Source organism: Macrobrachium nipponense, chromosome 9 (genome assembly GCF_015104395.2).
Source record: "Macrobrachium nipponense isolate FS-2020 chromosome 9, ASM1510439v2, whole genome shotgun sequence".
Taxonomy (NCBI): domain Eukaryota; kingdom Metazoa; phylum Arthropoda; class Malacostraca; order Decapoda; family Palaemonidae; genus Macrobrachium; species Macrobrachium nipponense.
The window spans coordinates 39,878,564-39,896,103 of NC_061110.1; positions in this window are offsets into that span (position 1 = coordinate 39,878,564).

Here is a 17,540-nt window from a genome sequence, read left to right on the forward strand (position 1 = left end):
AACTTGATCACGAAGTATATATATATATATATATATATATATATATATAATATATATATATATATATATATAGGTCAGTAAATACACATATAAAATCTCCAGGGGATGTCCATGATACAAGGAGTAAAAATTGCAATTTTTATTCCAAGAAACGTTTCGCACATGAATTCTCTATGCATCATCGATCTGTGAAAGAACAAAAAGACACATTTATGAATAACATACAGTAAAGTGCAAAAAACAGGAATTCACATATATCAAAAGTAGTCTTAAAATTACATAAAACAAGAACAAAGAAAAAAAAAACAGGTTTAAAAGAGACTGGTAAGACACCAACCGTCGATTGTGAGGAGAGAAGATAGAATGAACTAAGGCAAATTGAAAGTAACGACTTCAACTATGCCAGGAGTAAAAAGGGTTGCTGAAGAAGTATTACTGGTAAGGGAGGGAACAAGCCTCTTGATATATATAGACTCAAGGGTAGTTAAATGGTCAGGATGTTTTACATGGTCTATTATGGAAAAATGTTCTTTTTGTACTACAATTTTGCTTGTTCCCTCCTTCAACAGTAATAGCTTCGTCACGTCTTAATGGCGTTTATCGTTATAAAGTCGGTTTAAATGAGCTTTTGCATAATGATAATTAGCAGGCGATTCGCAACAACACTTCACTACATACTTAAGGCCGGGTATTCACGATAAGGTCACCCAAGACTGTTCGGCTAGATGATGAGGTGTTCCATATTAAGAAAGCAGATCTGTCAGTTGGACCGCCAACACAGAAAACCAGAAAAAAGAAAAAACACACACACACACACACAATTTAGATGACCATAAATTATCAAAATAAGTCCACCATTTTGGTTTTAACTACTAGGCCTAATGATCACTCTTCTATTTCTTCCTTGAGTTTCTGAAGTTTTCATTCGGTAGGGAGTTAGCAGTACGTTCACGTACACTATTGACGAGAGATCCGTGCGCGGCTCTCCTCCGTTTTGCCGTGCAATGCATTTCACGTAATCGATAAATGGTCCGTCTGTTGTTGTAAGGGAGGCAGGCCTTCTTCTCCCTCCACCTAAAACGCATATAAAAGCATGGACACTTTATTGTCTTTGTTAAGTGGTATTTCTCTTTATTCTCTTCTAATAGAAGAACGTAACTTCCCTTCGCCATTCCCTCCCCGTTTGTCTTCCCCTTACTCTCACCTCCCCTTCCCTCCCCTTTGTCTTCCCCTTACCTTCACCTTCCTTCCCTCCTCCGTTTCCTTTTACAGACCGTCCCCGTCCCCCCCTCCCCCTTCCCCTTCCCTCCTACTACCCCTTCCCCTACAATCTCCGTATTACCAAAACGTGTATGAAAACACCCTCTAAAGAACCGTGAAATAAGAACCCGATCCTCCCACTAGCTAACTCATTTTGTTATTTATTGTATTTCTGACAGACTCTAAGCACCCGATTACAGCGTCTTCTTTCTCAGTTACTAAAAGATTTGAATCACAGTTGTCAAAAATCCGTTCTCCTATTCATAACCTGCAAGGAAAAGAAAGAATCCCACAAAGTTTCCATTTATCGCAGATAATGAAAATATATCTTGTAAATTTTCAACTTACCAAAAAGGCTCTCCCTCACTTACACACACACACACACACACACACACACACACACACACATATATATATATATATATATATATATATATATATATATATATATATATATATATATATATATGAGTACGTAATAATCCCTACTTGAACCTTCATCTCCTCCCTGAAGTTTTATTTTATTTATTTTTTATTTTTTGCCATGTGCGGTTCCCCTCTGTATGTTCTTTATTGTGTGATAGCTCTCATCTAAACCAAAAGTTTTCCTCTTTTTACCCCTTAACCCAGTAGTTCTTTTCCAACAGAATGGCTCACATTTTTATAATTAATCGATTCCTTATTGGCTATGTCCTCACCCTATAAGGCTACCTAGAACTTCAATTCTGTTTCAACTTTTATTTGCAAAAGCTGTCTGATGTCCATCTTCAAGGAACTGTTCTCAATACAACTTAGTGTACAGATCCCAGGTAACTAAGCCTAATAACAGTAACTGTCGCTAATTGGTTTTTAAACAATTCCATGTATTACGAATCCTGAGTTGAAACCGATAACTTTAAACCTATTAATCATCCTATTGAAAGTAATGAGTGGTTAGCCAGATGAACCTGGTGCTTAAAAAGAGCAAGGGGCGCAATCCATCTGAAGGTAAGCACATACCCTAGTTACAAGTTACACACACACACACACACACACACACACACATATATATATATATATATATATATATATATATTATATATATATATATATGTGTGTGTGTGTGTGTGTGTGTGTGTGTGTGTGTGTGTGTGTGTGTAAGTATTTAATCAGATGGTCCTACCAGTATTAACTTATGCATAAAATTTGGAGCCTTACCAAAGCCTTAGAACATACGCTAGTTACAACTCAAAGAGCTCTGGAAAGAATAATGATGGGAATAACACTAAGAGACAGAAAAAGAGCAACATGGATAGGAGAACAAACTGAAGTAGAGGATATTTTAATAACAAGTAAGAAAAAGAAATGGGCGTGGGCAGGACATATAATGAGAATGTCATATAATAGATGGAAAAAAATAATAACAAAATGAGTCCCTAGAGATTGCAAACGAAACAGGGGAAGGAAGAGAAAACGTTGGATCGACGAGCTAAGAAAATTTGCGGCTATAGAATGACATAGAAAGACTATGAACAGAAGGAAGTTGGAAAGACGTTTCTGAGGTCTTTGTCCTGCAGTGGACTAGAATCGGCTGATGATGATGGTGATATATATATATATATATATATATATATATATATATATATATATATATATATATATGATATATATATATATATATATATATATATATCTATATATATATCCTATATATACACGACTTAAGCTACAAATGTCCTTTAATATCTAATTCGCTCTACTCGAAATTAGAGCGAATTACATAATTAAAGGACATTTGTAGCATATATATATATATATATATATATATATATATATATATATATATATATATATATATAATATACATATATATAATGAAGAAAATTACGTTTTAAATACCTAAGCATAAGTTAATAAACATCTTCCTTGAAAACGGAGAGTATTTGGGAAAATATGTTTTATCGATATGGATTGAAAAATAAAAAATTTTGCACTATACCAATACGGACTGATATGAAATATAGAGACAATTTTAAAGTATTTAGCACACTGTGACCGGAAGTTATGCAAGCAAATGAAGCGAAAGTAACGGGAATGAAAGTGGGTTCTCCGTTTTCACAGGTGAGATCTTTTTGCCAAGTGCGCTTTCTAAGACAAAGTGTTCGAGAGAAGGAAAAATGGGAATCCTTGGGCTTAATGGTAAATGTTCGCTAATCGTTTGGAAATGCTGATTAATGGTTGTTTTAACCAAGCCGTTTGGAAAACTCATTTTTAAATGACGTGGGTTCAGGAGGAGAGCAAACTATTATCTGGTTGGGATGTTGTTAACTGGGAAATCTCTCTACCGCTCTCTCGCTCTCTTTTACGCTCATACACAAGTACCCATTTTCACGAAAATACACTATTTTGAGAAGAAAATAATTTAAAGATTATGAAATAGATATACCATAAGTTTTATGTATATTAGAAGTCTGAATTAACTTCTCTTCATGAGTTCCACTTCTATCGTTAAAAGTTCATTGTAAGGATGCACATTTCCATGTACTTATGTATATATGTTTCGTGTTTATATTTCTTCTTGCTACATAGGAGGAGAGAGAGAGAGAGAGAGAGAGAGAGAGAGAGAGAGAGAGAGAGAGAGAAAGAAATTTTTTTGTTGTTGTTTTTAAATATGAAGCATAGATAGGTGTTGGTGGTCACTATGATAACTAAACTGACGTAAATTTTGTCGTTCCAGAGGGTAGTGGTTTGCCCTTGAAAAGAATATTATTGTTTATGCAGAAGATGCTGCTCTCTTGGCATGTCTCACTTTTTTGGTTGTTACGTCTCTTACACAAGTTTTAACTATAAAGAGTGCATGCGGCAAATTATACTAGAGGAAGCTACACCCCAACAAAACCAGCTGCCCATCAAATTGTACAAAAAATCGGCATACAGAGAAAGCCCTTCAAGTTTTATCAAGACCCCTTAACAGGCCCATTGGTTTGAAACATTCTGCTTCTCTGACTAAGTTTGTAGGTTTTCTTGTGATAATAATAATAATAAGAATGCATAGGTAGTCTAAGCTAATATTAGGAAATGTATCACATTAACCGGCTTCTAACGTTTAAAGAAGACAACAGGCTTTAGTTTCACATTGATTAAAACAAATAAGAACAGCGAAATGCGACTGCAAATTGTTGGTTCAGGAAAGTTTAATTTTGCTAATTTGCGTTGCTTTTATTGGGTGTCAATATTTGTTTGTTGCGGAACAACCTTTCTGAAGAAGTTGCGGAACGGGAACCTTAAATGTTCAATTTAAATTCCAATGCATTACTAGCTAAAGCTATAATAATTGTATTTTGTAATTTACTTAAATTTTCATCTAATTATATATTAATCTATTAATTTACTGTATTTTTTCTAATAACTGATCTCTTCTTTCTGTTAACCCTTTCACATGAACACAATCTTCGGAAGCATGAATTTTAAGTCAGTCGCCTTTGAAGTCTTGTTCCTTATGAATAGGGTTCATCTTCTGGACAGAAATAATAATAATAATAATATTCAGTTGGTATATATTGTCTCTCATTCTGTGCTCCCCTTTTTTCGTTGTTCTTGAGAATAGAAGCATGTCATCATTTTAACATTGGTAAAGCTAATATATATAATTATGGTGTCAATATATAAGACACAAATTTTCACTAAAACTAAAATAATAAAAATTGTTAATTATTTATAGATAAAACTGGGACCTTCTTGCATATGAACTTTTCCCTAGACATAACTGAGACCTTTTCTGTGTAAGCTTTTCCGGTGGATTTTCTACGTTCACCCTACAGTACTCTGAGAGAATAGAATATAGAGTTTAGGCCAGTGGTCAAGGCTTGGACCTTTGAGGTCATTCAGCGGTGAAAGAGAAACAGATTGAGTGAAGGTTTGAAAGGTGTAACAAGAGGAAAACCTCGCAATTGCACTGTGAAAAATTTGTTAGAGAGGGTGGAAAGGCATATGGAAGAAAGGGAATATGAATGGAGGTACAGTAAAAGGGATGAAAGAAGCTGCAGCTAGGGACCGAAAGAACGCTACAAAGACCCTTAAGTAATGCCGACAGTGCACCAAGCAAAATGCACTGACGACACTACCCCCCTTTCTGGGTGCAGTTCTCTTACAGGAGCACATAATAATTGGGATTACTAATGGAAAGCACTATGGTGTGAATCGTCAGACTATTTGCTTTCAAATTAAAGTTTATTATCTATCAGTGTTGGCACTTATACTGACACTCACAAATAGGTTGTGAAAAACTGATTTGCAATGTCCTTGTCTGTCTATACATACGGCTTTAATCAAAAAATAGTTTTAAATTCTTTCAAGTTGGTTTTTTTATTGTCTCTGTGCAGTATTTTCGATATATTCAGTAGCACGATTTTTTTTTCTAATATTAAGACCTCTTGTAATAGTTTTGCAAGAAGTAACAATGTAAAAAGAGCTTTTCTTTGGAAATGTGGCAGAGATTTTCAATTGCAGTGCCAATCTTTTCAAAATAAAAGTTACAGACAAATAAGTGAGGTCAACAGGCTGACGCAGTAAGCAGCGATTATCCCGTGAAAGGTACAAGAGAGGATTTATTCGAAATCTGCGGAAACAACACTTTGGACGCAGGGAAGCAAAATGAACTTGCATCAACATAACAGCTGATGGACTCAAAATCCTAGCTGACAGTCCTCTTCACTCTGTTTGTATAAAAAGAAAACAAAATCCAATAGAACTTGGAAGCTGCTTTCAAAGAGTGCGGAACAGTTCTGAATTAAAGAGCCTCAAAATATTTGCAAATGTGACACAGCTAAAGGGAACATCGGGAAGTTTTTAGTGTTCCACGTGATACGGATTATAAAGGATGAACAAGGGTGATAATTCAACCAACTCAATTAACTGGTAACGTTATAGGAAACGAACAAAAAGACGCAGGATTAGCTTTTTTTCTCTGAGTTTATTTTTACGTCCGAAAACCTCATAAGGAAATTAAATAAAAAAAAAAAGATTCTTCAAAGGATTGCATGACTTTTAAACAAGTAAAGAACACGAAGTTTCTTCAGCGCAATCGAGTTTCCTGTACCGCGTATAATGCTGTATGAAACTCACACCTGCGGCCCATGAAACTTTCAGGTACGGCTAGGTGGTGGCTTATGTTTGTGTCACCTTCAGCGGTGACAGGGGCACGATCATTGCTAACGTTAAGCTTAAATACAATAAAAACTAATGAGGCTAAAGGGCTGCAATTTGGTGTTTGATTATTTATTGGAGGGCGATCGATCAATATAGCGATTTGCAGCCCTACAGCCTCAGTAACCTGATAGACAATTAGCTTCTCAATAGTTTTCTATTACAGGAAACTAATAAATGCAAAAGATTAAATACTGAATAAAAGATAAGTAAACTTCCACGACATATTAGCCACAATAAGGAATTGTGTAGGTAAATCCCAATATATTTCTTATTCACAGTCACAGTGTTCAGGAAGTCAAAGGTTGAATACAGCAGTCATTATAATTGTGTCGCTCACATTCTTAATGTTTCGTCTTATACATGACTATCATTCTGGATTCATCAAATTTACCATAATTTTTACATTTATTTCCTCCCTTTGCTTACTCGCTTCCATATTTCATTCTGTCGCGCACCGTATTTGGCTTATCTATTTAAAGGATATTCCATAATTGGGTAATATACAAATAATAGTCCCGTAATATGCAAACAATATTCCCCCGTTTTGAACTCATGATGCAAGAGGAATGTTGCCGTACCTGGGCAATATTCTTCTTCCTGACATCTTTTATCCTAACCAACTTCTCCTTCATTTCCGCTTCTTCTAAAATACACAAAAGGTCGATAGATAACTGAACACTTGGAGATGGAAGTCCTAATAGTTAATTCTAAATGGTAGAACAGTTGTTGGGGTCCTCTCACCCTAAATCATTGAACTCCATGGTTAATGTTTAAAAATAGTATGAATCTTAACTACTTTAATGAAGACATCGCCTGCGTAAAGGATAATCCTATTTCCTTTGCGCTTATCTAAATGAAATTATTATTCCCTGAAAACTGACCTCATAATAATCCTGCTTAGACTTATGGAATTACAGTGTAGCTTTTTGATTCTGTCTTTCATTCTTTGTCGAGATTTTTCTTTAATGACTAATATTTAGTATCTCTCACAATATAAATCTCACAAATATGCAACAGCGCAGTATGAGGATGCCTTCCAATTCAGGCCAGACTAAAATTCCATTCTTTTGTTATTGATTTGTCACATCAACCTTGTCAAAAACTGATGGCTAAGTGTCGCATGATTAAACTAATCCATTTCGATTGAGACACCTGTCGTTTACAGTCATTTGGTTCATTTGATTTTATGGTAAAATTCACGAGTAAGTAATGAATAGTTTTAAAATGTTTTTCCTTTTCAAGGAAATGGAAGTCCAATAGAGTTAATATGCCTATTTTCTAGAGTAGAAATATAACTTGTTTTCATTTTCATAATTATACCGCGTTTAACGTGAAGCGCAGAAATTATTCATCGAATTTAGTATGCAGTAGAAAGCGATTTATAAATTTTCTCAATGAATATTTTTTTAAAAGTTCAATGATTAAGGTAAAAAAACTATTATTATTGAAGATTCTTTATCATTTTGAACGTAATATCCAATCTATTTTTCACACCATTTCCTGATACAAAAGTTCCTGATTGACAAGAGCTTCAAAGATTCATTTGAATATTGCATCTATCTCTATATTCAGGTTTTAAGGGGCTTATTACCCGCAAGGTCCCTTTACAATCCCAACTCCTCCCCCACCCTACAATAAAAAAAAATAAATCGTATGCTTTTTTGGTTACCTGTGTGATTTTGGTGTTGGGTACTACATAGACTCGGCTGTAATTCTAGTCCTTAAAATAAATGTATGATTTGTGATGACAGGTAAAAGGCTTAACTAGCCCATGAGTAAGTCTGGTTCCAAAACAAATGCCACTTCTATCTTTTTGTCCTCCTATTAGATTAGGGGAGAGTATATATTTACATGTTTGTTTTTTGAAAGTTGTAGTCACGAATGTATCAAGAGTGACTATTAAAATTTAAGATTAAGTTAATGGTAATGCAAAGCTAAAGGAGCACATAAAAAAATAATAAACAATCACGAGCATCGCGATTAATGCTGCATGCTATTCCTAGATATCATATAGCCTAAAATGATAAGATGTTGTTATGATCTTTAATGAGGTAAACAGAAATAAGAGCTCTTCGTTTTAATTGCTGTATTTTCCATGAATGTTATTTCTGTATACTAGACGAATGTGATAATTATTTGGATCTTACCCCATTATACAGGATAGTCTAAAATTATTATTATAATTATATCTCCTTTACTTGGAAAATGAATTAATTAGACATTTTAAATGTTTTATTTCATTCTGTACAAAGTAGAAACTACAGAACAGTACCTTAAGCACTTCGCTCCAAGAGGAACCACATAGTCAATTGAAAAATTTTAGGGTAGAAGCCAGTTTTAAGGTATAATTTGTTGCATGAAACAAAACATCCACATGTTATGTATGTCAGTTGTATAAGTAATTATCTTCCATAAGCAATGACTTGAATATTATAAGTCAGTCAATGGTCAAGCATTTTACTTTGCTAAAGCAGCTGGCTTTTTCTCCAGAGTTGATATATCACGCTGCATATTTCCAGTTATGTTATCGGGAACAGATAATTTTCTCCTAACTAATCAGTGTTATTAGTCGCTGCTATTGAGATTCAAACGGACTCTTTCTTGAACGTGATTAAATTGATTAAACTGGAACAGAAAAAGTCTTTTTCTTCAAGATGGCGTGTTTTTCCTGCCTACAAGGAATATATTAACGGAGAGAGAAATAGATGAGATAAGATTTTCCGGTTCAGTGAACTTTTATTTGTGATATGCTTGGGATTGTCTGGGCTAATTAATAAAGTTAATTGGATGACCGCAAAAACTTAGATTTAAGTATTTTATCATATAATATTCTAATTTACACTTGTACCCACACGACATGATGTATAGAAGATTTTATTTTATTTCTCTCTCTCTCTCTCTCTCTCTCTCTCTCTCTCTCTCTCTCTCTCTCTCTCTCAAGTAGTGCCATTTTGCTGAGACGTACCTGTGCACAGTCTGATTAATCAACCGATATCACGCTTTTAACATACTACTAGAAAACGAATTATATCTAGAAATGTTCGTGAATTGTCGGTGATAAGATTAGTGTGAAAATAATAGGATAAAGCATCTACTAAGTTAGTTTATCGAGTGAAATGTTGTAAATTAGATCAAGATGGCAGTAAGCTCCAACTGTGGGAGGAAATGGTGAAACCTTGCTTGTCTTGCAGATATGCAATATGATGAGTTTGCAGGAAGGGAGCTGGCATTTCTCATCTATGAGATCAATAACAGCCCTAATAAAAAAATTACAAAAGTATTCATAGACATATTGGAAGGATATGATCCTTTAAAATGGAATAAATCAGCAGAAATTATCATGAAAATAATGTAAGGTGTTCCAAATAAAATTCAAGTGGTTAAGAGACTTATAAAGAAAATTTACATCAATCAACATATTCCAACAAAGAAAATGAATAAGGTGAACATTGTGAATATACTAATTGATGCAATACAAAACCTGATGAGAAAATGTTCTGCAGGCAACATTCCCACGCTTCCCCAATGTGCTGAAGTCATGCAAAATACCAGTAAGGATACCAGAGTATTTTTCTCAACATGTCTCATGTATAGACAATGTTATTAAATCAAGACCTAATGTGCAAATAGTAGAAGATGAAGAAGAAGAGGAAGAGGAAGAAAAGGAAAATGAAAGAGAAGAAAACAAAACTGAAATAACAGGAAAAAATCATGAAAACAAAGAGCAAGACAAGAGTATGGAAGCAGAGATACTCATAGATAATACATATGAGGCAGTCAAGCAGCATACATATGAAGAAATAAATTACAACATGACAACACAAAATAAAATCCCGAAGAGGCTTTACCCAGATCTGCATATTGATGGGAAAGAGCAAGAAAGAATAGAAAAGAAAGACAAAGTCTGCACCCTTTTGAAAAGAGAGAATTGTAGATTCGGTGAAAGATGTTACTACAAACATACCAAGGTATGTCACAATTATGAAATCTATGGTAAATGTGCATACCTAGACGGCTATGAGGATGAATGCAGAGATCTACATCCAAAAATATGCAAAAGCCTAAAAGAAGGAAAAGGATGTAAGTTCAACAAAAAATGTAAATATATGCACCCTGTAGCCATGAATCAAAATCAGTTAAATAATCAATTAAATAATAAAATCCAAAATAGAAAAGAAACAAAGAAAGGAATAAAGAACATGAGGTGAAGGAAAAAAACAAGCCATCACCGTGCTATGGAGTGCCAGCAAAGAATTTGCAAGCATCAGCTCCAAGATACAGTTCAAGAGACAAATACTGTATATACGATCCTAGGGGATGGTGCAAATATGGAGAAAATTGCAGATTCATGCACAAAATGAATAATTATGGTGAAGGAAGATGAAATATATTGGAAAAGTTGGATTTTTTACTGTCAGAATTTCTTGAAATGAAGAAAAGAACAACATACCAGAAAAGGAAAGAGACATGAGAAAATCCTTATTATTACCCATATAAATAAAGGACATAACACATAAACCATCATAGTGATGAATGCGCAGGGTTTAGTTACTAGTAACTCAAATAGGAGAATAGTTCTTAGAAGAACTAACCCAAATTGAAAAGAAAATAGATATAATGACTATAAGTGAAACCTGGTATTCCCAAGAGACTGGTAATGATGTTCAAATAAAAGGGTTCCAAACTTATAGATCAGATAGAAAAAATAGGAATCAAGGGGGAACCGTGATATATGGGAAAGACGTAAAACAAGGAGAAATATATGAGAAATATAGTAACTCAGAATGTGAACTAATAGCGTAGAATTTGAATCTGGAAAATTAATGAACAAAGTAATAATATATAGACCCCCTAATACTAAAGAGTTTGACACAATAATAGAAAAATTGGATGATATATGTAGAAATCACAAGGACTGGACTATTCTCCTATCCGGAGACTTTAACTTTCCTTTCATAGATTGGAAAGAATGAATAGGAGATTTTGGTTGTATTTATACATATACAAAAGAGAGTAATAGTAGTGCAAAAGATGAGAGGCAACTCGAAAAGCTATTTGATATGATACTAGAATACAACATTCAACAAATAAATCACCTGGCAACAAGGAAGGAAAATACTTTAGACCTAGTATTTGTGAACGAGGTGAATTATGTTAAAGAAATAATAGTTTATAATGCGAGTATTTCAGACCATAATGTCATAGCATTAACAGTCCATTCCAAAGCAAGTGAAAACAGAGATAAGCAAGAGATGAAAAAGTGGTTGGATATGGAAAATACAATTTCTACAGTAACAATATAAAATGGTCAGAAATAAATGAAGAATTAAACAAAGACTGGGATAACATTTTCGTAAGTGATGATATACAGGTAGATATGGAGATATTATATAAAATATTAGAGAAAATAGTGGATAAATATATATCGAAGAAGAAAAGTAAACATCAGTCAGGCACACCAAGAGACAGAAGGATCTTGTTCCAGAAAATTAGAAAGTGGAAAAAAGGTCTTGCAAAAGAAAAGAATGCTTGGAAATTGATGGAACTAAAAAGCAAGATAGAAAATGTAGAACAAAAGATTAAACAATCAAAAGAAAATGAAAAATGGGACTTGGAAGAAAAAACCCTAGTAAATATCAGCAAAACCCCAAACTATTGTACTCATTATCGAAAAAGATGAATAAAAGAAGAATAAAAGCAATAGGCCCTCTAAGAATTGAAGAGATTAACGAATGAAAAAAAGGAATATGCAGCATAATGGCGGAAAGATATAAGAGAGATTTTACCCCTAGAATTGATAATGAAGATAATACAGAAATAAGGGATGAAAATATTGAATATTTATCAGACATAGATATTAATGAAGCCGATATTGTGCAGGCTATTAAAGAAATTAAAAATGGAGCAGCAGCAGGGCCTGATAGTGTCCATGCTATTTTGTTAAAGAAAGTAGTTCATTCTATCGCAAAGCCCCTTGCAATATTATTAAGGCAAAATGTAGATACAGGCAACATTTATGATGAGCACAAATAGCATATATTACCCCTACTTTCAAAAGTGGATCAAGACTAGAGGCAAGTAATTATAGGCCTGTGAGTCTAACATCACATATTATGAAAGTGTATGAAAGGGCAATGAAGAAAAATATGAAACATTCAATAAAAAAAATAACTTGTTTAATATAGGACAACATGGTTTTATACCCGGAAAAAGTACACAAACCCAACTGTTAGTCCACCGTGAGAACATATACAAAAATATGAAAAAACGGAAAAAAGAAAAAGAGATGTGGTTTATCTAGACTTTGCAAAAGCTTTTGACAAGGTAGATCATAATATATTAGCGAAGAAAACTAGAAAACATAATATAGTAGCCAAAGTAGGAAGATGGTTAAAAGAATTTTTACACAACAGAAAACAGATAGTTATTGCAAACGATGAGAAATCGGATGAAGCTAAGGTAATATCCGGTGTGCCACAAGGTACGGTGCAAGCTGCTTGCTGTTTGTTATTATGATTGCAGACATAGACAGTAATGTTAAGGACTCGGTAGTGAGTAGTTTCGCCGATGACAAAAGAATAAGTAGAGAAATTACTTGTGATGAAGATAGGAACGCGCTACAAAGAGACCTATACAAAGTATATGCATGGGCAGAGGTAAATAGAATGATATTTAACTCTGATAAATTTGAATCAATAAATTATGGAGATAGAGAAGGAAAGCTATATGCATATAGGGGACCTAATAACGAGACAATCACAAATAAGGAAGCAGTTAAAGACCGTGGTGTGATGTTGAATAGGAACATGTTATGCAATGATCAAATAGTAATTCTATTGGCAAAATGTAAAGCAAAAATGGGAATGTTGCTACGGCACTTCAAAACAAGAAAAGCTGAACGCATGATTATGCTTTATAAAACGTATGTTCGTAGTCCACTTGAATATTGCAATATGATATGGTACCCACACTATCAAAAGGATATTGCACAAATAGTGTACAAAGGTCCTTTGCAGCTAGAATAAAAGAAGTTAAGGATCTTGACTACTGGGATGAACTACAATTTTTTAAAATTATATAGTCAAGAAAGGAGAAGAGAATGTTACATGATAATTCAGGCATGGAAACAGATAGAAGGAATTGCCAAAACATCATGGAGCTAAAAATATCAGAAAGAGCAAGCAGAGGTAGATTGATAATGCCCAAAACTATACCAGGAAAAATAAGGAAAGGACGCAGGCCATTAATCCACTACGCACCAGCATCGACAATGCAGCGTCTATTCAATGCGTTGCCAGCTCATCTGAGGAATATATCAGGAGTGAGCGTAGATGTGTTTCAGAATAAGCTCGACAAATATCTAAGCTGCATCTCAGACCATCCAAGATTGGAAATGCAAAATATACCGGAAGATGCACTAGCAACTATCTGGTAGACATTAAAGGTGCCTCACACTGAGGGACCTGGGGCAACCCGAACAAGATGTAAGGTCTGTAAGGTAAGGTCTCTCTCTCTCTCTCTCTCTATCTCTGCGGTTGCTTTTGATGTAGCTGTTCGTTTATATTTTCCAGTTCATTGTTCTGTATTTCTGAACAGAGTTCAGTTAACAGCCTTTACATTCCTCTGCATTAATAAATGTTTTTTCAAGCGAAAGTGAGACAGCTATACATATAAGGAAATGGTTATTTTATATCTAGTTTAATGTATCATTAAATTGCTGTTGAATAACACTCAATATTTCTTGCGTATATTCAGCTAACAAGTACATTGGCTCTCTCTCTCTCTCTCTCTCTCTCTCTCTCTCTCTCTCTCTCTCTCTCTCTCTCTCTCTATATATATATATATATATATATATATATATATATATATATATATATATATATATATATATATAATACTTGTAAGATTTTCGCTCCTGGTGAGCTTGAGTTTAATAATAAAGAGGACAACGAGAAGACTGGAGATTATTTTCTCTTTTTATTGACACCAACGTTTCGGGAATCCTTTCCATCTTCAGGTCTATATAATAAAATTAATTTTTACACTATTAAAAAGTGTGCTAAAATAACCTAATAATCATAAGAAATATAGTTTGTCATTAAGCTAAAAGAAAAAATAAAACCTACAAAGTGACTTTAAGCTAAAAGTAAATTAAAACACTGAATTACTTAGTAAAATAACACATCCAAAAGCAAAACGAAAATAAAAATTGAAAAAATAAACAAAGATACCATTCTGCCAGACTTACTGCTAAGAGGTTTGGTTGTTAACTGATGGAAATTAGCATGTTTTTGATTCCTCCAACATAGCTTTTTGACAATGCTATTTTCCATCAGTTAACAACCAAACCTCTTAACAGTAAGTCTGGCAGAATGGTGTCTTTGTTATTTTTTTCAATTTTTATTTTTCGTTTTGCTTTTGAATGTCTTATTTTACTAAGTAATTCAGTGTTTTAATTTACTTTTAGCTTAAAGTCACTTAGTAGTTTTTCTTTATCTTTTAGCTTAATGACAAACTATATTTCTTATAATTATTAGGTTATTTTAGCACACTTTTTAATATTGTAAATTAATTCTATATATAGCCCTGAAGATGGGAAAGGATTCCCGAAATGTATATATATATATTATATATATATATATATATATATATATATATATATATATATATATATATACATACATATTTGTTTATTTATTTATATACAATAGCAATCACGTAAAGTCGAAGATTTCTTCCAGAATGTAGTCTTTTTTATGCAATTTGGGTGCCACTTGACCAAAGATTATTTCTTCGATCTTCATTGTTGATTTTAGCAAACTATTGTCAATGGCGTCGGATTCCAAGATACTTTGTAGATATGCATAATATTCAATTAAGGTAGATTGTATCATCACGGCAGATTATTCTGTCTATAAAATAGATTTCCTTGCTAATACTTTATGAGATGTGTTACAGTAGAGAAAGGGGATTTTATATATACCGATATTTTTTTATATGGCTGAAAACTAGTATTGGCAATATCAAGGATGTGGTTTAGCTTTGCAGAGCTGTTTACTCGTAGGTGTAGGGTTTCTATTTTCTGACTGTCATATTAAGCTTAACTCAAGGGGTAGATAGAACATATTTCCGGCCAGGTAGATGGTCTGGGTGGTTTAGAGATGACAAACGTTTTTGAGTCAATTTAAACTCTTGGTCTAAATACTCTGTGGAGCAAATCACAAGAGCTTGTAACAGTAAATTGCAATCTTAACTGATTGCAACTGAAAAAGTGAATGTAGCATAATGTAAACGTGACTCTTATATTGAGAGTATATTACTTTCGATGTTATTTCTAATGATTCAGAATCCCATGAGAGAAGTTTTATTGTCCAGTTCCATTTTGTTTCGATTTTGATACTTGGTACTCAGCTCTTTCATTTGGAAAAAGGGGTAATTGTAATAACCCCAACTAGGAATTAAGAGAATGATTATTCAAATAAGAGAGATATTATATCCTATAGGAGTTTACCTATAAACATTACACCTAATCCAAGGACACCTAGCAAAGACTAAATTGGCCAGATTACGACAAATATCAAACGAAAACACTGAATCAAGTCATCGGTTAACTAACAAGCAGTTTAACTCTGAACTTGCAGCACCAACTATCTACAGTAGCCTAGATTTAGTCCCTGAGCACCAAACACTAAAACAAGGCTAGGTTCTCTTCGATTCAAGACAGGAACCGGTCTAGAATACCTCTAGAAAAACGTCTTTGTAGCTGTGGAGATGATGCGCAGTGTAAGGATCATGCATTATTCAAATGCCCCTAGTGAGTAATTAAGAAAAGATTTTACATTAGACTTCAGTTCATTAAAACATTTAATGAAAAGTGAAAATATTTGGAACTTGTCAAAATAAATTATTATAATAATGAATAAAATAAAAATGAAATAAACTAAATGAGGTAAACAGAAAACAGAAATAAGATATGTTAGTTATAATTTTTGTATTTTGCCTTTATGGTCTATTTTGCATGAATGTTATTTCCTTATAGCACTAGTCGAATGTGATAATTATTTCGACCTTGCTCCATTATATGTGATGGTCTTATTGTAACATTTATATATTGTAACCTATGAGTCAGTAAATGATTATTTAATGAATTAGTTGTTAATCCTGAAGTAAATACTTGCTACTTTCCCTATAATCTGTTTTTAACTTTTAGACTAGTAGTAGATGTGCGAAGTAGAAGGAATCTCTTGAAATATCGCCTTCCACCGATAATTAATCTCAAGTTTTCCTAAATGTCAGCTTGTACGATTGATCATAAATAAAAATATTACTGTTGCTTTTAATTAAGCAAGTATCACACTGATCACACTGGTACATCCTCTTGCATCTACACCAAACAATAAGTGCTTTTGAAGAGAAAATAAGTGTGTAAGAAAAACGAACACGACGTGGTTAACATTCATTTAAACCTTTAATTAAAAAGGAAAAAATAAGTGCCAAGTTCTGTTACCATAGCTGAGGCATGGAAGTAAATGAAAAATGTTCGAAAAAATCCATCATTACAGGGATTGTTCATTAGTTTTGCTATTTAACAGGATACTAGACACACAAAAGGATGGGATATCATTCGGTTCCGTGTGTCCAGAAGTTATTCTTCAGATTTTTTTGTTTATTTTTTTGTTTGTTATTTAAAAGGTCTAGAATATCTCTGTTTTTCATCTTTATTTAAATGTAGGTGAAATTAGAATGTTATTTTATGTTTTTTATTAATTAATTAATTAATTAATTAATTAATTATTATTATTATTATTATTATTTTATTATTACTAGTATTATATTATTATTATGATTATTATTATTATTATTATTATTATTATTATTATTATTATTATTATTATTTATTAGCTTTACTTTAAAACGTCGCCACTGTGAATAGAGTGGCCGTTATCCTGTCACGTTGGAATTTGTTAGTTTTTCAGAATTTATCATTTTTTGCAGTATATAAAGGATGTGTACAGCGTTTATGATCAGATATTAAAGGCAGAGTATTTTAAACTGTAACAGATAAATATGCCTACAAATTACGGTATACGTCT